At 49.3% G+C, this 21,704-nt stretch overlaps 1 pseudogene; it reads right to left on the bottom strand.

Moving 5' to 3' along the window:
- Positions 1–16,086: 16,086 nt before the first annotated feature.
- On the bottom strand, positions 16,087–19,809 carry LOC144781601 (18S ribosomal RNA; annotated as a pseudogene).
- Positions 19,810–21,704: the final 1,895 nt, after the last annotated feature.

Raw genomic sequence — 21,704 nt, 5'->3', positions numbered from 1 at the left:
TTATCAAATTAACTCTCCCAATCAAGGACAATTGAAGGTGGGACCATGACTGCATTAACTTTCTACATTCTTTAGCCACTGCTGTGAGGTTTACTAGGGCAAGTTTATTGATATCTTTTAATATGTTTAGGCCCAAATACCGCATTGACTCGCCTGCCTGTACCTCCAACGCACTCACATTATCGTTCCAGACCAACATCTCTGTCTTTGTCGTATTAATCTGATACCCCGATATCCGACCGAACCCCCGAGCAATTTCAAAAATTACAGGGAGAGCGGTAGTCAAATCTGATGTGAGGATAAGCAGGTCATCGGCATAAAGGGCAACCTTCCTCTCCCACCCTCTGTAAGAGAAGGGTCTAATAGAGATCTCTCCCCTCAGTAGTTGCGCGAGGGGTTCGATATAAAGATCGAACAGTACGGGGGAGAGCGGTCAGCCCTACCGTGTCCCTCTGGTTATAGAGAAGGGGTCCGACAGATCTTCATTGACCAATAGGTGCGCCGTTGGATTACTGTACAGCAGGCCAACTGCACGACGGAACCCCGCACCCACGCTGAACTTGGCCAAGGCACCCGACAGGTAAACCGAATTGACCCTGTCGAAGGCCTTAGTTGCATCCAGCTTGAGGGCGGTCAAGGGCAGGTTCTGGGCCACAGCTATATCAATAGCTCCTATTAAGTCATACGTTAACTCGTATAACTGTCGCCCCTTCACAAAAATTTTTTGATCGGCATGAAGGACCGAAGGAACAACCAGGGCCAGCCTAGAAGCCAAAACTGTGGTAAAGATCTTATAGTCCACATTTAAATTAGTTATTGGCCTATACGATTCACAGGCATCCTTAGGTTTCCCAGGTTTCAAAATAAGCGTGATTGAGGCATTGTCCCATGATGGAGGTGGGATATGACCTTCAAGGAGAATCTGATTAAAAAGCTTGGTGAGAAAGGGAACTATCTCGGCCTCTAGAATTCTATAGATTTCTGCCGGTATCCCATCGGGCCCTGCAGCCTTTCCTTGCTTGCTTTTTTTTATGGCGGCCCAAACCTCTTCTTCAGTGATGATACTATCCAAAAATTGTGACTGTTCATGAGTGAGGTAAGGTAGATCGATGTTTCTCAGCCAACCCTCAACAGCCTCTGGCCGAATTCCATTGTCCTCCTTGTAGATGGATTCAAAAAACTCCCTGAAGGCCTTCCTGATATCAACGTCTGATGAGAAAGAGTTATTACCAACAGCGGGTATGTTGTTCCGGACCTGATCTACTTTGGTCTTCCAGGCCAATAGTTTGCCTGCGCCGTCACTGTACTCAAAATGGGCCAACTTGCTTGCCTCCCATCTCTGCTGCAATCTGAGATTCAATACTGATCCTAAGCTAGCTTTCAAAGTCACCATTTCCTTTCTTCGACTATCTATGGTAAAATCGTCAGCCCCAGGACTAGTATCTATGACCTTTTGGAGTTCAAGTATCTTTGCTTCAATGGTGGAAATTTGCTCCCTATACTGCTTCCTTTTGTGCGATACTTTCCCTGTAATAAGACCCCTCAAGAAAGCTTTAAACGAGTCCCAGATGATCCTCGTGGCTGCTAAATCGTTGTTAATTAACATAACATTATGTGCCTCCGATTTGAGGAATGCCATGTCATTTGGAGAAAAAAGAAGTGACCGGTCAAAGGACCATCTAGAGGGAGACCTCTCTGTTCCTTGAACTAGTTCCAAAACCACAGCAGAATGATCCGAAAGATGTATTGGTAGGCATTCAATGGATCTAACATGCTCTGCCAGCCTCAGACTAATTAAAATAAAGTCTATCCTTGACTGATGATTATATTTTTAGTTCCGAAAGGACACCCCTAGCTGTCGACCGGACCTTTCTCTCCATATGCCCAGGTAACCGTATTGTTTCATTGCGGACTGTAACACTGACCTAGACTTGGATAATACTAAAGATCGACTATTAGCAGATTTATCCAGCAAAGGGTCTAGTACAACATTAAAATCGCCAGCAATGATAGTAGGCTCTGGAAAGGAAAGCAGATGAAGGAAAATAGCCTCCAACGTAGACGGATCATCCTGATTAGGACCGTAATACCCAAGGACTGTAATTTGAGAACCAGCTATGGCCACAGATGCGATGGCCCATCTGCCACCTGGGTCCACCACTTAAGATATCAGCCTGGCTTTGGCTCCTTTTTATAGATAGAGACCCCTCTAGTATTTGTAGTCTGGCTAGTAGAAACTGCAAGTCTATCCACCTATTTCTCTTGGTCAGGTCAAGCATTTCTAGATGATTTAAGTGAGTCTCCTGGAGTATAATGACCTGCGCTTCCGTGTCCCGCAGGTATTGCATAATTTTATTTGCTCTTGGTTTGGTGCGCAGGCCATTAACATTCCAGGAGAAATATTTTATATTACCCATTTTTGTTATAAGAAACAAACAAAGAGGAGAAAAAAAAACAGATGAGGCTATACCAACCCCTCGCTGCCCAATTTTTTTCTCCAAAAAACTGTATATTCCCTTCCCTTCTAACACATCTTGGCTTACTGAGGACCTTTTTGCCACCCCCACCACCTACCCTACCTACGTGACCCCCCACCCACCTCCCACCCCATGGAAAACCCTTGCGATATCTAACCGGAACAATGTCCAGTTGATAGCGCCCCTCCGCGAACTCCCAGAGAGATACGCCCGCCATTTAAGCATGAAAACTCGATCAAGGGATAATACAAAATCCAAATATTTTCCTTTATGACTAGTAGGAATTTAAGATCGCAATACACTAGATAATGAAGATAACGAAGGAAAGAGAAGAGATAACTTAGGCACAAGAAAGCATCACTAATACTAGGGTACATAAGAAGAGTTAAACCACTCTAATCAGCTATCTATGCTGCCTAATCTATTGGCTATTTATATTTTATTTTTGCTACCCAACTGCATCAGTAGATCATCGGCTGCCTGAATTGACCTGATATTAATCATCTTATTATTATACATAATTTTCATGGCAGCCGGGAACATTAGTTGGGCTGTGGCCCCCAGCGCCCTAAAGGCTTCCAGGCGCCTCCCAAATTCCCATTGTTTCTCCAAAGTTATTCTTGAGAGATCCGACCTAATTAAAAAGGTAAACCCCTTCCCAGCCATAGATTTTTGTTTGAGCGCCAGATTGAGAATATTCTCTTTCATCACATACGTATGGAAGTTGACTAAAATTTTGCGGGGCTTAGATCTCTGGGGGTTACGCTTGAAGGGATCTCTGTGAACTCTTTGGATATCCAATGCTAGATCTTCCAATGATTGCTCCAAGCTTAGGGACTCTTTCAACAACACAGTAATAAATTGTTTTATATCTGAACCCTCAGAACCTTCCCGTATGTTCAAAATGCGGAGATTCCCCCTCCTTGCATTGTTTTCTAATTACTCCATCCTTTCGCTAAGTGCAAGCTCTTCTCTGGAGAGTTTCTGGATGTCAAGTTTCGCCTGGTCCAAATAAGTCGTTAGTGATGCTGTTGTCTCTTCAAGGACACCTGTTCTTATAGTGAGCCCATCGATTTTGTTATCGAGGGACTCAGAGTAGCTCCTTATTTCGGCTTGGTTCGCTGAAGACTCCGCAAAGCCCCTTCTTATTTCCATCGTGAAGGCAGAAAACATACCTAATATGGAAGCCGGAGTTATATCGTCCTTAGCCTCAGATCCAATTTGGGCCGTGGGACATTCAGTCTGACCAGTAATGTTCTCCACATCGGCCCATACTCCTCCAGTGGCTCCAACGGCACTAACTTCCATACGATCTACGTCTCCTAGGTCTCCTGAAGGGGTAGCCGAAGATGGTCCCTGCTCTAACTCCAACAGTCCCGGAGGAGGCTGTAACCCCAATCCCTCTTCCCGGTCCAGTCGACTCTCTTGTGGAGGCTGAGCCTGATCCCCTTCTCCAAGGTCCAACGTATGAACAACCAGATCTGTTGCCCCTTTTTCCATTCCTTCTTCCTCCACAGCTCCATGACCTGGTAGAGGAGAGACTATCTCCATTAGCACCGGTGAGGGAGAGGATTCCAAAACAGATGCCATGGCGTGATCCTCTGAAAGATGCAATATTTGAGGAACGACTTTAAAATAGGAGCTGAGTGAAGGAGTGATTTTTGACCCTGTAAATAGTGCAGTTGTAGGGCTTTTGTTCTTAGACTTAGACTTCAGACTGTGTTTGGTGCCTCTAGATTTAACCTCTATATTTAGATAGGAAGAGGATTTTTTTTAGTTATCACCTCACCAGTAGAGTCAACAGCCCCACCAGGCAGACCTGACTCCCCACCCTTACACTCTGACAAGACCGCTTTCTTCTTCCGCCCTCTCTTACTGTGAACTTTATTCAGGCTAGGTGGCACCCCCTCTGATGTACAAAGGTCCGCTGCCATCCCTGGTGCCCCCACTCGCCCTGATGATGCTACAGTGAAAGGGTCTAATGCAAACACAGCAGCCTTACCACTCTTCTGAAGTATTGGGTTTTTCGAAACCGGTAGCGAACAGGTAACCCAGCGGTGCCAGGGACAACACCCTAAGACTTCGGGTCCTTCCTGTTTAGACTACAGATACTCAGAGTCTTCTAGGTGAAGTTAAAGATCGGATTTATTGGCTGCAACCAAGTAACAGGTATCCTAGAAGTACAACACGGTGTATATTCTCAGGAGACTGCTCAATTTTACAAAGCCAGCCTTCTCTTTTTATACAAAATATTATGCTTCAGGCAAACATTCTTTAGTTTACAGTTGACCATTTACATATTTTCACTACAAAGGAAAAGCAGAGTCATGATGACAATCCCACATTTCAGTTTGTTCAGCCCACAATCAATTATCCGGCAAGGCCCAGTATTTTCATCAGATATCGAAGGACCCCCAATAAAAACGGGCACCTCCTCCTCGTAAAGCAAGTCATAAAGTAGGAAACAGGGACAGGTGTGTGCAAGATTAGGCGTGGTTTGTGTGCGATGAAAGGTTTATGGCATGTTGTGCCTTGATACTATCTCGTTCGGCCACTGGGAGAGGAACTGACCGAACAGGTTTGGCCTTGGGCAGTGGAGTCAGCTTGCCCAGGTCGCAGAGAAGTCAGGAAAGGTGTACGTGTCCTTCAGGATCATGTTTGGCTTTAATTATTGGCCTATGTGAGGGCAACTCACAAAATGGCTGCCGTACACAAAATGGAACCTGAGGGTTCAGGACGAAAACTGAGATTTCAAGGTGAAATCGTCACTCGAATATGACGAAAATGCTTGTGCATAGTGTACTAGCCATTCTCGGTCTTCTGATATCAAAATCGTCATGATACGATGATGTTTATAACATGGGTCCAGAATTTCAAGTACTACAGACCCTCCTTTTGCCCTTACATAGGCAATAACCTATACTCATGCGAGTCCAGGTCTATATTCGTAAAGTCATTGAGATGTTGCTGTAGCATCATCACATTACTTAGCTCGTCCCTCGATACAGGCTTCCTTACACACGATGTAGCACAGAGGCCACATATAGCAGGAGCACACTGTACGCACCGGCAGAACAGGAAAAGGATGGCTAAGACCATCCCAATGACCATCAGAATTTTCCATCCCCAGCCGGATACCAGTTCAAAGAACCATCCCATTAACGACCAATCTCCTTTGTCCACATGAAAAGATTCGGAAATCTTATGCAGTTTGGAGATGGCCTGGTATATTGTTGGAGCGTTATCTGGAATGAAAACACAGCAACTCGATTGGATCACTCTACATACCCCACCTCGGTCTGCAAGGATGACGTCTAACGCGACCCTGTTCTGAAGGGTCATAAGACGATCCGACTGGAGCTCAGCGGTCAAGTTACTAAGGGCACCGGCAGTTTCAACTACGGCGGACTCAACCACCCTTGTCAATTGCCTTATGTTCCTGCTGTTAACCATGGGCCCCCAGAACGGTAGAAAACCCTTTACGAAGTCTCAAAATTCTTGTTCTGCAGTGTTCTCTTTACTGAAGACACCTCTAACTGTCCTTGTCTTATGGTAATCTGCCGCAGCTGTGTAGGTGGGAGGCAACAGGAACGAAACAAAGCATGTGCCCGAAAAGTCAGGGGGCAACCATGTATAGGCTCTATCATGGCAGATGAAATAGGTACCCCTAGCTGCTAGGAACGAAGGGGAAGTCTGGGACGCAAAAACATACGTCTCAGTACAGATACTCTTCCCTAACTGAGCTCTGAGATTTTTGCCAATACCTTGCAGACATAAGTGACCCTGATGGGGTACAATACAAATCGGGGAAGATCTCTTAGCTTGCTGTTTCTCACTCAGAGTAACTCCATATCCGGTCACGTTCCATCCTATATATACTAGTGTCTCATCTCTCGGGATAGTCTCATAGAATATATCTTCCTTAATCATATCTACTATACCCTTGACTAGAGCGCTATTCTTAGGATTGTCTGTCACAGAACGTAGGGGGTAGGTCTCTTGTGCGTAGATGAACATTGTTCTGTATGCCCACACAGACCCATTATGGCTGAAAGGCAGAACCAGATAAGGGATACCTTTATCCGTTGTGTGAGGCATAAGACCACACCCAACAGTTAGTTGTGTTCATTACTAGTTGGTGTTGGTGCAAAAGCTGAACGAAGGAGTTATTAATAAACTCTAATCTCCTAGCGGATTCATGTTCAGGAAGAGGTTGAAAAGAATGTGAGGGAACAGTAGAAGGAGGAGGTATGGGCGATGAAGTGGGTGCAAATGTCACTCGAAAAGAGGATAAAACATATCCAATAAAAAACATCATTACACTGAACAACATGAAAATACATAATATCAAAAAACGTTTCTTGGTCATCATTCTGCAAATTCTGGCTTTAAAGTTCATTGTTTTGGCAGGTCTCTCCATCTCGAAAAACTCCATCCTCTCTAAAATGCTGCTCGCGATGGTAGGGTGTTCTATGCTCAGGAATGCTTCTGTCAGTCCAGGGCAACTCCCTTAGACCAACCAGAACTGTCGACCTAACGTCTTCAGCTGCACCCCAAAGACTTGGGCAACCGCGACCCTACAGCAGAACCCGGATGGTGGTTCGAAAAACAAAAATAAAAAGTTTCTCAGATGAGAGAGCTGCACTTTCAAATTTTAGCAAAGAAAAGGAAAAAATGTATTTGTCCATAGTTCTCGGCCTCAGATTATATCGTTTCTTCCCAGGTACTGTCTGGTATTGAAACAGGAGTTCAGGCTCTGTAGTGTCCAATCGAATTGACGGCGGCACAGCTTCTTGCAAGAGATTGTCACTTTCTTTTTAAGTAATTGTTCCTTTCTCACGTGCATCACTGAAAGGCAGAAATTGAGGCACAGTTTCAGTCTCTGAGTCAGCAACACCCTCCTGGACCCACCGGTCGTACGGTAGAGGCAGAGGCACCCTCTTGCAGTGTACACCGTGGATCCAGTGCTTCTTCCCTTCCACTCGAACGGCTGATCTTGTTGAGAGAAGAACTAGGTGAGGGCCGGTCCACCGGGGCTGGTCATTCTTTGTTCGCTGGAAATTCTTGACCAGCACCCAGGATCCAGGGTCGATGTGATGACCTGGAGCTTCAGAGACCTGAGGCAGAGTATCGTGAACCTGTTGGTGTAAAACACGCAATTTAGCCGTCAATTCATACAAATAATCAAGCAGGACAGGGTGTTGGATTTCACTGAATTTTGTCGGCCTTGGCACTCCCCATATGTTGGCCGGACGGCCGAACACGATTTCATACGGACTAAATCCCACTCGCGAATGCACAGTCATTCTTGTTGATAGGAGTGCTAAAGGCAGAGCGTCAGGCCATTTAAGACCAGAGCTTGCTTGAATTTTGGCCAATTTTAGTTTTAACGTGCCATTGTAGCATTCTACTAATCCAGCTGATTGGGGGTGATTTGCAGCGTGGATTTTTTGTTGGATGCCTAGCCCTTCGCATACTTTCTTCATCACTCGACCCACAAATTCACTCCCATTGCCACTCCAGACCATTCTCGGCATTCCAAATCTAGGGAAAAACTCTTTCACAAGGGCTTTAGCTGTGGATAAGGCAGTGTTGTCTTTCAGGGGATATGCTTCTACCCATCTTGAAAAGGCACAAACAACAATGAGGACGTATTTCAAATTGTTGCACCTTTCCATGTGGATGAAATCTAGCTGCAAAACCTCGAACGGATACGTTGGAGGCGCAAAATGACCAGCTGGAGTTGGGGTTCCCCTACCAGGATTGTATTTCAGACACACCATGCAATTCTTGACCACATTCTCTGCACACTTAGGAATTCCAGCATATTGCCATACTTGAGCCAACAACTTACAAATCCCTTTCACACTGATATGAGCCATTCCATGGGCCATCGTAACCACTGCAAGCACATACGCATCGGGTAACAACCATCTCTGATGCTCTGACAATTCAACCCAACAACCATTGGCATCCATTTTACCTGTACTTTCTCTCCACACACTCAATTCTTTCTCTGTAGCTTCAGCTTGAATAGACTTCACACTCTCTATCGTGTCTTCACACATTCCAACGTCACCAATCCATCTTGCCGGGCCTGCAACATACATTCGACTCATCACATCCCTCGCTGTTTCTTTTGCGACTTCGTCAGCAAATGCATTTCCACGACCAACATCATCAGTCACCTTCTTGTGTGCACTGCATTTTACAATCGCAACTTGCAACGGCAAGGTAAGTGACTCGGGAAACTCATTCACCAACTGACCATGCTGTATCTTAGCTCCATGCGAAGTCAGAAACCCACGTTCTTTCCACAATCGTCCAAAACTGTGAGCCACACCAAATGCATACTGGCTGTCGGTATATATGTTCACTTTCATTCCTTTCGACAACACACACGCTCTCGTAAGTGCAATCAACTCTGCTGCTTGAGCTGAATTATGTGGGATACGTGCAGCTTCAACAATCGTATGCAAAGTCGTGACAGCATATGCTGCAGTCGTATCTCCATTCGGAAGCTTGAAGCATGAACCATCTACCCATAAGGTACCATCACACTTCACAAGAGGAGTGTCTTGAAGGTCTATTCTCCCTTTCGTTTCTTCTTCTGATCTGAGAAAACAATCATGCTGTTCAGAAGCACCTAACTCTGATACAATCGGCAACAACGTAGCTGGATTCAACGTGTTGCATCTCTTTATATGCACATGACTCGCTAAAAGTGTCAACTCGTAACCTGACAACCGAGCACTAGTTAAGTGCTGTGTCTTGCTCCTGTTAAACAACGTGTCCACTGCATGTGGAACCATCACAATCAATGTATTATTCATCACTAAACCAGCAGACTGTCGAATAGAAACAGCTGCTGCCGCTGTGGCTCTCAAGCAACTCGGCAATGCTTTAGCTACCGGGTCCAAAGTTGACGAAAAATATGCACATGGACGCTGCTTGTCTCCGAACAACTGTGTCAACACTGATAATGCACAACATTCTTTCTCATGGACATATAATGTAAAGGTCTTACTGTAGTCGGGGGTACCCAACACAGGAGCCGAACATAATGCATTGCACAATTCAGAAAAACTTTTCTGACACTCTTCAGACCATGGAAGGGGATTCGGTGTATCTTTACAGGTTAATGCTACCAAAGGTTTGGCCAGCAAAGAAAAATTTGGTATCCATTGTCTGCAATATGATGTAATACCTAGGAAAGCACGCACTTCTCTCTGTGTCCTTGACACACTCAATTTCGCTATTGCCTGAATTCTTTCTGGGGTCAGTTTCCTTCCCTCCTTCGATAAGAGATGACCTAAGTAGGTCACTTCTTGTCGACAATATTGCAACTTTGAAAGAGACACTTTGTGAGGTAAATCAGACAAATGGCCAACAACGACAACGTGGCTTCTTTACAGATTTTCTCAGTATCTGCAGCAACAAGTAAATCATCAACGTACTGATTAAGGGTGGCGCCATCAGGTAAAACAATCATATCAAGCTGTGTCTTTAAAGCCTGACTATATCTTGATGGGCTTTCACAGTAGCCCTGGGGAGCGCGTTTGAAGCGGAAACTTCGGCCTCCTAAACTGAAACCAAAAATATCCCTGCTCTCCTCGGCTATCGGTATGCTGAAGAAAGCATTCTTCAAGTCAATCACCGAGAACCAAGTGGCGGAAGCTGGAATCATAGTCAATAGGGCAGTGATATCTGGACCAACTGGAAATTGTGGCACAACAATCTTATTCACCTCTCTAAGATCAATCACAAATCTGTACACAGGTGGCTGAGAAGGATCAGTACGCTTCAAAACAGGCAGAACAGGACTATTGCAAACGTTACCTCTTGTCTCTTCAATTACGTCCTTTTCAATCAGGTCGTAAATGATCGCTAGCGATGCTTTTTCACCTTCGCTAGAAATCTTGTATTGGGGAATGCGTGGCATTTTAACTTTGGCTTTCAATGTCACAACATATGGCGGTATTTCCAAAAGACCTACATCATTAGGACCAGTAGCCCAAAGAATATCGGGAAGAAATGACAATTCTGTTGAAAGTTTGTCCTTCGATAAATACATTGGAGAGATCACTTTCTTACCCAGTGTAAGTTGTACTCCCGAAGGAGAACAGTACAGAGTCGCATACAATCTTTTCAACAGATCCAATCCTAACAAGTTTTCACCACAACCTGTCGTCAGAATAAGGGGTGCTTCGAATTCGCAAGGTCAAACAGAAAGGGACATAGGACTAGAAACTGGGTTCCTAACCGGGGCGCCAGAAAAACCTACTGAAACATTCATTTCGCCAGACAAAGGTGCGCCAGGGAGTTTTGAGTGCATAATAGAACTCTTTGTAGCACCAGTATCCAACAGAAAAGGCTGTGACACACCAGATGTAATAACCTCAACATAAGGTCCACTCTGATCTACTGGAACTGAAACAACTCCCTCTCTTTGTCTACGGCTGTCCTAGCATTCATTACCTTCCATATGCTCATCTTCTGCATAGTAGTCATCAGCATAGTACTGAGCTGTCCTAACAGACGCGTTATTCTGCTGATCAAACCTATTCATTGAATTTTGAGGCGGAAGGGAACGCGCGTTCTGGGGGAAATTTCCACGTCCTCTACCTCTAGGTGCTTGTGGAATACCTCGACCTCTTGCGCTAGAAACACCATTCATACGCTGCAACAAAGCAGGGCAGCTACTTTTAAAATGACCCTCTTCTTTGCAATATGCACACTGATTAGGGCCTACAGGGAAACGTGGTTGAGAAAACTCGACCCTCTGCGAGTTTCTCTGATACTGTTGATGTTGCTGATAGTTATTCTGGCCATCACGTGGCGGATACGCTTGCTGTAACAGAAACTTCGTCTTTAACTCTTTAGTTTTCTTGTCTGCTCTATACTTCTCATCTTTATCTCGATTTTCATAATACTGTGCAGTAGCCAATATTTGTGCTGAAGAGGAAACGGCCCAAGAACTTTCTGAATCTTTTAATTTCTTACACAACTTGGGAAGCACATTGTGCACAAATTTGTCAACGAACAACCGTTGATCACCTTCTGTACTCATATCTTGCCCACTGTGGTCGATAAACGTTTCTTCAAACCTGGTGAAGAAATCGGACACTGTTTCATCTTTCTTCTGCTTACATGCAGACAATTTGTCCCAATTCACTCGCATAGCAGGCATTAAAGTTTTCATGTAATTAATGATCCTACCAGGAAGGTCTGCTACTAAAGGCTCGGGTTTAGCACCACCAACTTGTCGGTCATTTGCAGCACTAAGATTAGCCCATGAGTCACCTAACTCTTGATCATGATCCGCATGATGAATCTTTCCCCATAAAGGCTGTGGAACAACATTTCCAAACAACATGTCTATATCGGCTAGATTCATAATGCAAGAGCCTGCAGTCTGTGACAATTCCTTGTAATACCCTGCAGGATTTTTACGTGGATCAGGCAATGTCTGTTTAAGGGCCAAGACTTCAGCTCGCTTCCATTGAACATGTACCCAGACAAACTGAAAATGTGGTGGAACAGCATCAACGTGATTAGCTACATCAGCCGCAACGGCGTCCTTCCATACTGGAGGAACTTCTCTCATTGGGTATTGTCTCACCTTCCTTTTAACAGAGGAATCAGACTCAAACAACGACCGAGAAACACCTTCACTCCTGAATGATAACAATGTCGCAACTGCTTTCTCAACATCGGAACCCACAATTGTTCCCTTTGCAAACTCGAACGGTACACGACACAACTCAGGCGGATTAGGCTCTAAATCATTTTCCTCTAAATCCTCACAAAGAAACGTACACATTTTCTCAAAAACGTACCTCTGTTTTGGTTCTTCCCACTGATGGAAGACATCCATAACAGACTCTAGCTCATATCTTGTTGGGTTGGTAACCCATTTATGTGCCAAATAATTCAATGTTTCCTTCTCCCTAGAATCAGGCAGTTGGCTACGTAACTGTTTACGCTCTGAGACAGGGGTTACACTTGTTGCTCCAAAGAGAGGATATAGAAGGTTAGCAACAGTGCTAGTCATTCTCTGTCGAACAGAAGGAGAAGTCGATGAAAGGACAAGCGGAAGAGCAGAGTGAGGCAAAGCAGACGCAGAGGCAGTGTCAGGAGAAATACCAGGAGTGGTAGTCGATATAGTGATCAAAGTTGTAGGAAGTAAAGGCAGAGCAGATGTCAAAGCCGGTGGCCCTTGAGGAGGCTGCACCGGAAGAGTAGGAGCCAACTGGAGAGCAGCTGGTGGCTGTGGAAGAACTTGAGGCACAACAATCGGGGGTTGCACGACTAAAGGTTGCGGAGGTGCTGTAGCACTTTGCGCATAAGGGGGTGGTGAATTCAATAAATGCAACATTAGGGGGTCTTTTTCAAGATCTTTTGGTGCATCTTGCTGAAGAGGCGGCAAAACTGGATAACATTTATCGAGTGCCATTTTACGTTGCCTGTGCAACTGCTCACTTGCCTGTTCTTCTTCGTTATCTTTAAACTGCATGGCAGCTTGCATTATCGAGATACCCCTTTCTCTCTTATTTTTCTTCACTAATTTAATTTCTTTCTGTTTGGCTTCCTTACGCCATAGGCGGAAAGAGTCAAACATCGCCGGCCAGGCTTTCTTCTTGAAAAGTTTAACCTCGAGATTATCTAAAATTTCCGTGTCAAAGCTACCATTTTGGGGCCATTTTAAAACACCATCCTTCCTGGTGTATCGGATCCATACTTCATTGTATGTGATCGGGACTACGCCATGCTTTACATATAGTTCATATGTTGGAGTTCCAATCGGAGGAACCGGACACGAGTCCTCCAATCGGGAATCCCTATTACAACCAAGACAAAACAAATTTCCAAGTCTGCTAAGACCAGGCATCTTCGCTCACTAGCCTAGCTTCAAACTTCAAAGGATTATCAAATACGATATTCTTGTGAATACACGAGTCCTTCGGCTTTGGTACTTGCAAGTTCCAAATCAAAGATCCCAAAGGATACCCAAACTAAGAACCAAACTAAGGACTGGGAGACGCTCCACTTATACTTAACTGAGGTATCGATGACGTCACCAGAAGACTCGTCTATCGTTTCGCTCTACCAAACATCAAGGGTCCAAATCAGGGCGATAGTCAGGGCAGCAGTCCTTCGTAGCCGTCGGGAAGCGGGGAACCTCGCAGCAAAGACTTTCGGACCACGTCGACATGCAGGAGTCGATGAAGTGGCGGCATTCCTCCAGAATTTTCACACGAAGCTCCTCACGAACCTCTAGCTTGGACCGGTACCGCTGATAATGTCCCATGTTGGGCGCCAACTGTCCTAGAAGTACTGGGTTTTTCGGAACCGGTAACGAACCGGTAACCCAGCAGTGCCAGGGACAACACCCTAAGACTTCGGGTCCTTCCTGTTTAGACTACAGAAACTCAGAGTCTTCTACGTGAAGTCAAAGATCGGATTTATTGGCTGCAACCAAGTAACAGATATCCTAGAAGTACAACACAGTGTATATTCTCAGGAGACTGCTCAATCTTACAAAGCCAACCTTCTCTTTTTATACAAAATATTATGCTTCAGGCAAACATTCTTTAGTTTACAGTTGACCATTCACATATTTTCACTACAAAGGAAAAGCAGAGTCATGATGACAATCCCACATTTCAGTTTGTTCAGCCCACAATCAATTATCCGGCAAGGCCCAGTATTTTCATCAGATATCGAAGGACCCCCAATAAAAACGGGCACCTCCTCCTCGTAAAGCAAGTCATAAAGTAGGAAACAGGGACAGGTGTGTGCAAGATTAGGCGTGGTTTGTGTGCGATGAAAGGTTTATGGCATGTTGTGCCTTGATACTATCTCGTTCGGCCACTGGGAGAGAAACTGACCGAACAGGTTTGGCCTTGGGCAGTGGAGTCAGCTTGCCCAGGTCGCAGAGAAGTCAGGAAAGGTGTACGTGTCCTTCAGGAAGGTGTTTGGCTTTAATCATTGGCCTATGTGAGGGCAACTCACAAAATGGCTGCCGTACACAAAATGGAACCTGAGGGTTCAGGACGAAAACTGAGATTTCAAGGTGAAATCGTCACTCGAATATGACGAAAATGCTTGTGCATAGTGTACTAGCCATTCTCGGTCTTCTGATATCAAAATCGTCATGATACGATGATGTTTATAACATGGGTCCAGAATTTCAAGTACTACACTTCAGGGCAGATAACCCCTCCACTGTATCCGCGACTGGTGTTGGTGACAGAGAATGAACTTGTATTTCCTGAGAGTTTGCTTTCCCTGGAGCGCAACGTGAGTTTATAACAAAAGACCCACCGCGAAAAGGCTGTCCCAGGCTTTGCAATTTCCTGCCTCTCCTCAGCTCCAGCGTGGCAGACCAGAGGCGTAGCGGTGGCTTTAACTTCTTAGCTGATGATTCCTGTGGTGTATTCCGTGGGTTGGATCCAACGGGATATTCAGGGAGCCCCCGAGGATAAAAAAAACCTCCGCTTCTGCCCCCCGGGACCGGCCTCGTTATGGACTCTTCGATCTCCTCCTACTTTTTCTGTGATTGTTTCCCGCAATACCGCGTGGTCCAACCTGCAAAACGGTAATTGTAATAATTGTGGCAAATGTGGCAGGGATCTCTGTATTATGCTATTACAATCGGTTATACCCCCAAAAACCGAATAACTAGTGCTCCAACCTTCAGGGCAGACGACGAGAAAGCAACCCGTCCGCCAGCGTCCATCACTCTCTCTGAGTCCCGCAGTTCCGCATGCACACAGAAAGCGGACTGCCAGCACGTCTCGTCAGTTGCCGAGAAGCAGCTCCGCATCGCTGAGCAGCCACCAAAAACCAACATATGTTATTACTCTTCAACGGGGATACAAACGGGGGCAATTATCGACTGGCTGTCATCCCTCATTATTTTAACGACATATCCCTCTAAATCCGACCATTATTCAGCACGGCGTTGCAATCTCTTCAGGAGCTCGTTCCGGAGCACCACGGCCGCTTAACCAGCAGCCGCCATGTTTTGCACCAAGCTGGCTTGTGCAGCCCACCCCACCATTGCCCATGCCAGAGGTGCTGGAAGGGAAGAGCCAGGCAGCTCCCCATCCTGCACACCTCCCACAGAGATGAGCCGGGGTCCCCGCGCAGGCCCTCAGCCCCTTCTCTTCCAGGCTGCCATGCCACATGAGAAGGGCCCCACCTCAGTCGCCCGGATCTCGGTCCACCCAGGAACGTTGGGCGTAGGAGGGTCCAGCCAGCTGCAGGTCCTTATAGCGGGGGTAGCAGCCCACTGCCATTCAGTTTACCCCCACCGTGGGGGTGGTGCCGTGTGAGCTTGAGCTCCATCTCAGGAGGGCCTACCGCTGTGCCCCTCTCAGAGAGAGAGAGACAGGAAATGGGGGGTGCCACCCATCCCCAGTCCTTCACACATCGGTCGGGTCCTCCCTGGAGGAAGAAGCCCACCGAAGGCCCGGTCCGCAGACCGCTCCACTGGTTGGGGTGCGCAAGGGCAAGGCTGGGCCCTGTGCCTAAGGTGCGTACTTGCAGGTGGCGTCCAAGGACTTCAGGCTGGCGCCGTCAGTCACTCTGGCCGCTCCACCGTTAATGATCCTTCCACAGGTTCACCAACAGAAACCTTGTTACGACTTTTACTTCCTCCAGATAGTCAAGTTTGATCGTCTTCTCGATGCTCCGTCAGGGCTGTTGCTGACCCCTGCGGGCTGATCAGATGACCTCACTAAACCATCCAATCGGTAGTAGCGATGGGCGGTGTGTACAAAGGGCAGGGCCTGAATCAATGCAAGCTTATGACCTGCATGGGAATTCCTTGATCATGGGAAATAATTGCAATCCCCATTCCCTATCATGAACGGGGTTTAACGGGTTACCCGCACCTGTCAGCGAAGGGTAGACACATGCTGATACTTTCAGTGTAGCGCGCATGCAACCCCAGATATCTAAGGGCATCACAGACCTGTTATTGCTCGATCTCGTGTGACTGAACGCCACTTGTCCCTCTAAGAAGTTGGACGCCTACTGCTGGGGGTCGCGTAACTAGTTAGCATGGAGGAGTCTTGTTCGTTATTGTAATTAACCAGACAAATCGCTCCACCAGAGAATGGACATGCACCTCCACCGACAGAATCGAGAAAGAGCTATCAATCTGTCAATCCTTTCTGTGCTTGGGTCGGGTGAGGTTTCCCGAGTTCAGTCAAATTAAGCCGCAGGCTCCACTACTGGTGGTGCCCTTCCGTCAATTCCTTTGAGTTTCAGCTTTGCAACGATACTCCTCCACGGAACTCAAAGACTTTGGTTTCCCGGAAGCTGCTCGGCGGGTCACGGGAATAACGCCGCCGGATCGCTAGTCGGCATTGTTTATGGTCGGAACTACGACGTTATCTGATCGTCTTCGAACCTCCAACTTTCGTTCTTGATTAATGAAAACATTCTTGGCAAATACTTTCGCTTTGGTTCGTCTTGCGCCCGTGCAGGAATTGGCGGCCTCGAGAGAGCCTGGCGCAGAGACCCAACACCAGACAACATGACCACCCTCAAGCTCGCCACTCGAAAACACCACCAACTGATCCACACCACCAAGAAAACCGCATTCAAGGAACGACTGGACAACAACGCACACAACAGCAAGGAACTCTTCAACATCGTCAAAGAGCTCTCCAACCCCAACGCCGGAAACAACGACATCACCCCATCACAAGACCTCTGCAACTCCCTCGCCTCCTACTTCCACAACAAGATCGCAGACATACACAACAGCTTCAGCAGACAACCGACGCACCCCACGACCGCACCAACGCCCCCCACCACCACCCTCCGCGCCTGGACCCCGATCAGCACGGAAGACACCCGTCGCACGATGAACTCCATCCACTCCGGATCTCCAACCGACCCCTGCCCGCACCACATCTTCAACAAGGCCGACGCTGTCATCGCACCCCACCTGCGAGACATCATCAACACCTCCTTCGACACCGCCACCTTCCCGGAGAGTTGGAAGCACGCCGAACTCAGCGCTCTACTGAAGAAACCTTCAGCGGACCCCAAGGACCTAAAAAACTACCGCCCCATCTCGCACCTCCCGTTCCCGGCCAAAGTCAACGAGAAGACCGTCAACAAGCAGCTGGCCGCCTTCCTTGAGACAAACGGATCCTTCGAGCACTCGCAGTCTGGCTTCCGGGCCAACTACAGCACGAGACCGCCCTCATCGCCGCCACTGATGACATCCGATCCCTGCTCGACAACGGGGAAACAGCGGCCCTCATCCTCCTGGACGTCTCCGCGGCATTCAACACTGTCTGCCACCGCACCCTAGTGCAGCGCCTCTGCAACGTCGGAATCCAGGAGAAGGCACTAGAATGGATCATCTCCTTCCTCGCCGGAAGAACACAGAGAGTCCACCTCCCCCCGTTCAGATCAGAAGCCACCGAAGTCATCTGCGGCGTTCCTCAAGGCTCCTCGCTCAGCCCCACCCTCTTCAATGTCCACATGAGCCCCCTTGCGGCCATCGCACGCCAACACAACCTCAACATCATCTCTTACGCCGACGACACCCAGCTGATCCTCTCCCTCACCAACGACCCCGCCACCGCCAGAGCCGCCAGAGCCAACCTACGCGAAGGGATGACAGGCGTTGCCAAGTGGATGATGAACAGCCGCCTGAAGCTGAACTCGGACAAGACGGAGGTCCTCATCCTGGGCTCCTCGCCCTCCACCTGGGACAACTCCTGGTGGACCCCTGGCTTGGTCAGTGCACCCAAACCTACAGACCACGCACGCATCCTGGGCTTCATCCTGGACTCCTCCCTCTCCATGACCAGACAAGTCAATGCCGTCTCCTCGTCGTGCTTCAACATCATGCGCATGCTACGTAAGATCTTCTGGTGGATCCCCACCGAGACCAGAAAGACGGTCACCCAGGCCCTCGTCACCAGCCGACTCGACTACGGCAACTCCCTCTACGCCGGAACCACTGCCAAACTCCAGAAAAGACTCCAGCGGATCCAGAACACCTCGGCAAGACTCATCCTCGACATCCCCCGACACAGCCACATCTCCGGACACCTGAGAGACCTGCACTGGCTCCCAGTCAACAAGAGAATCACCTTCCGTCTCCTCACCCACGCACACAAAGCCCTACACAACCAAGGCCCAAGATACCTCAACAGCCGCCTCAACTTCTACACTCCCACACGTCAGCTTCGATCGACCAACCTTGCCCTCGCCGCCGTCCCCCGCATCCGAAGAGTCAACACAGGAGGAAGGGCCTTCTCCTACCTGGCCGCCAAGACTTGGAACTCCCTCCCGACCCACCTCTGCCTGACCCAAGACCACCTCGCCTTCATGAAGCAACTCAAGACCTGGCTGTTCGAGCAGTAGCGGACCCCCCTCCCCAAGCGCCTTGAGACCCTCCGGGTGAGTAGTGCGCTATATAAATGCTTGATTGATTGATTGACCTCTAGCGGTACAATACACATGCCCCCGGCCGTCCCTCTTATTCATGGCCCCAGTTCCGAAAACCAACAAAATAGAACTGGAGTCCTATTCCATTATTCCTAGCTAAAGAATTCAGGCAACCGGGCTGCTTTGAACACTCTAATGTTTTCAGAGTAACGCTTCAGACCCCCAGAACACTCAGTCAAGAGCAGCAAGAGGGCACCGAGAGGCAGGGCTGGGACAGGCGGTAGCTCACCACGCAACAGAACTACAAGCTTTTTAATAGCAGAAACTTTAATATACGCTATTGGAGCTGTAATTACCGCGGCTGCTGGCACCAGACTTGCCCTCCAATGGATCCTCGTTAAAGGATTTAAAGTGTACTCATTCCAATTACAGGGCCACGACAGAGTCCTGTATTTTTATTTGTCATCACTATCTCCCCGAGTCAAGAGGGGGTAATTTGCGTGCCTGCTGCCTTCCTTAGATGTGGTAGCCGTTTCTCAGGCTCCCTCTCTGGAATCGAACCCTGATTCCCCTTTACCCATGGTGACCATGGTAGGCACAGAAAGTACCATCCCAATATATCGTCACCGTCACGGGGACGTACGATCGGCCCGAGGTTATCTAGAGTCACCAAAGCGACCGGGCGAACTTGGTCTGATAAATGCACGCATCCCGGGAGGTCAGCGCTCGTCGGCATGTATTAGCTCTAGAATTACCACAGTTATCCAAGTAACAGTTGGAGCGATGAAAGGAACCATAACTGATTTAGTGAGCCATTTGCAGTTTCACTGTACCTGCCATGTGTACTTACATGCGCATGGCTAAATCTTTGAGACGAGCATATGCAACTGGCAGGATCAACCAGGTAGACGCACCTGCTGACGGGGTGGGGGCTGCGGCGTGCCCATCTCCCCAACTGGCAACCTTTCTCTGCCCCTCGATCTCTATGTGAGCCTCCCAGGGGAAGGAGCCCACCCACCTGGGCGGGAGGGCTCGCTGGAGGGGTGTGGAGAGGTGCGGTCACATGGGCACCAACGGGCCTAGCCGTCTCCCTCGGGGGGTGAGATGGGCCGAGGCACAGCCTGAGCAAGACACGTGGGTGCCGGAGCCTGGCGGTGGTGGCACCCCTTGAAACGGTCATTCTTAGCTGCTGTGGAAATGTGCTAGGTATAGAGGGGTGATGGTGTGGCGCGCCGGGCCTACAGACCTGCTGGGCAGCATCATCCAAGGGCCTGGCACCACCTGACCACTTCCGCTCGGGCCAGACCACTGGGGGCATGAGCTGCCGGGGTGACTCGGCCTTCGCTCTGCTGGGTAAAGGGCCTCCCGCCACATGGCAGACCCTAGAGTCGGATGGTCCATGCGGGGCAATCAATCAGAGTACAGCTGGGACATCCCCTGGCAGGCCACCCTGCGCAGGGGGTAAGCTGGCTTAGCATCCCCTGCCTGCCAGCTCCCGGGCAAAGCAGACTCAGAGAAAAGGGACCATTGGGAAGGGGCCGAGAGACAGGTGTGTACCTGGGCCCCTGGGGGCCCGGCGGGTGGGTCCGGGTGCTGCCTTCCCCGTCTCAACATCGCCGGACCTCACGGAGGTCTGCCTGAGCAAACTCTGAGAAAAAGGACCATCGGTAAGGGGCTGAAAGGCAGGTGCATACCCGGGCACCTGGTGGCCCCAGCGGGTGGCCCCGGGTGCCGCCTTCCCACGTCTCAGCATCGTCGGACCTCACGCAGGCCTGCCTGAGCAAAATCAGAGAAAAAGGACCATCGGGAAGGGGCCGAGAGGCAGGTGCATACCCGGGCCCCTGGGGTGCGTTCCCCCATCTCAGCATCTCCAAACCTCACAGAGGTCTGCCTGAGCAAACTCAGGGAAAAAGGACATTCGGGAAGGGGCTGAGAGGCTGGACCTCGTCCCAGGCACCCTGCCACATGGCAGGACCAAGGACAGGGCCCTGGGTGGGGAGACCGCCCTCCCCGGGGCCCTCTTGGGCCCCGGTCAGAGCTCCTGAACCCAGCCAAGCAGGGGGAGGCTTTCCGGGCACAACGGAACCCTGTCCTGGACCTTTGGCAGTGCAGCAAGCTGGGGCACAGGGTCCAGGGCCAGAGCACCCGACCCAGGGCCCAGCGGGGCCCCTAGACCCAGCCGGGGCTCCCAGGCCTGGGGGTGCAGGGGTAGCCTACCCGGGCCCGACGGACACCATTCAGGGAACCCTGTCATGCGGCAGGACCGAGGTCAGAGCCCGGGGTGTGGAGGCCACCCTCCCGGGCCCCTTGGAGCTCCTGAACCCAGCCAAGCAAGGGGAGTCTCCCCAGGCACAACAGAACTCCGTCCCGGGCCTTTGGCTCAGCGGCTGGCCGCGGGACGGGGTCCAGGGCCAGATCGCCCTACCAGGCTCCCGGGCCCAAAATTGCAGAGGAAACCTCCCCGGGCCCGCGGGACCTCGTTCGGGCACCCTACCACACAGCAGGACTGAGGACATAGCATGCAGTGGGGAGGCCACCCTCCCCGGGCCCCTGGACCCAGCCCAACAGGGTGAGGCTCCCCGAGCCCACCGGACCCCATCCAGGGCAGCCTGCTACCCGGCAGGCCCCAGGACGGGCCCAGGGCTGGGGCGGCACCCTGGCCCGTCCAGATGCCGGCTGAGGAACGCTAGGCCGAGACGGGTCCCAGAGTACCTTGTCCTAGAAATCCAGAGGAAGACTACCCCCATTTCTGGGAACCTGTGCACACTGCAAGACGGAGGAGACCCTATGCACAGATGCACC

Source organism: Lissotriton helveticus, chromosome 1_1 (genome assembly GCF_964261635.1).
Source record: "Lissotriton helveticus chromosome 1_1, aLisHel1.1, whole genome shotgun sequence".
Classification (NCBI taxonomy): Eukaryota; Metazoa; Chordata; class Amphibia; order Caudata; family Salamandridae; genus Lissotriton; species Lissotriton helveticus.
This window is presented reverse-complemented; position numbering and strand designations above follow the sequence as displayed.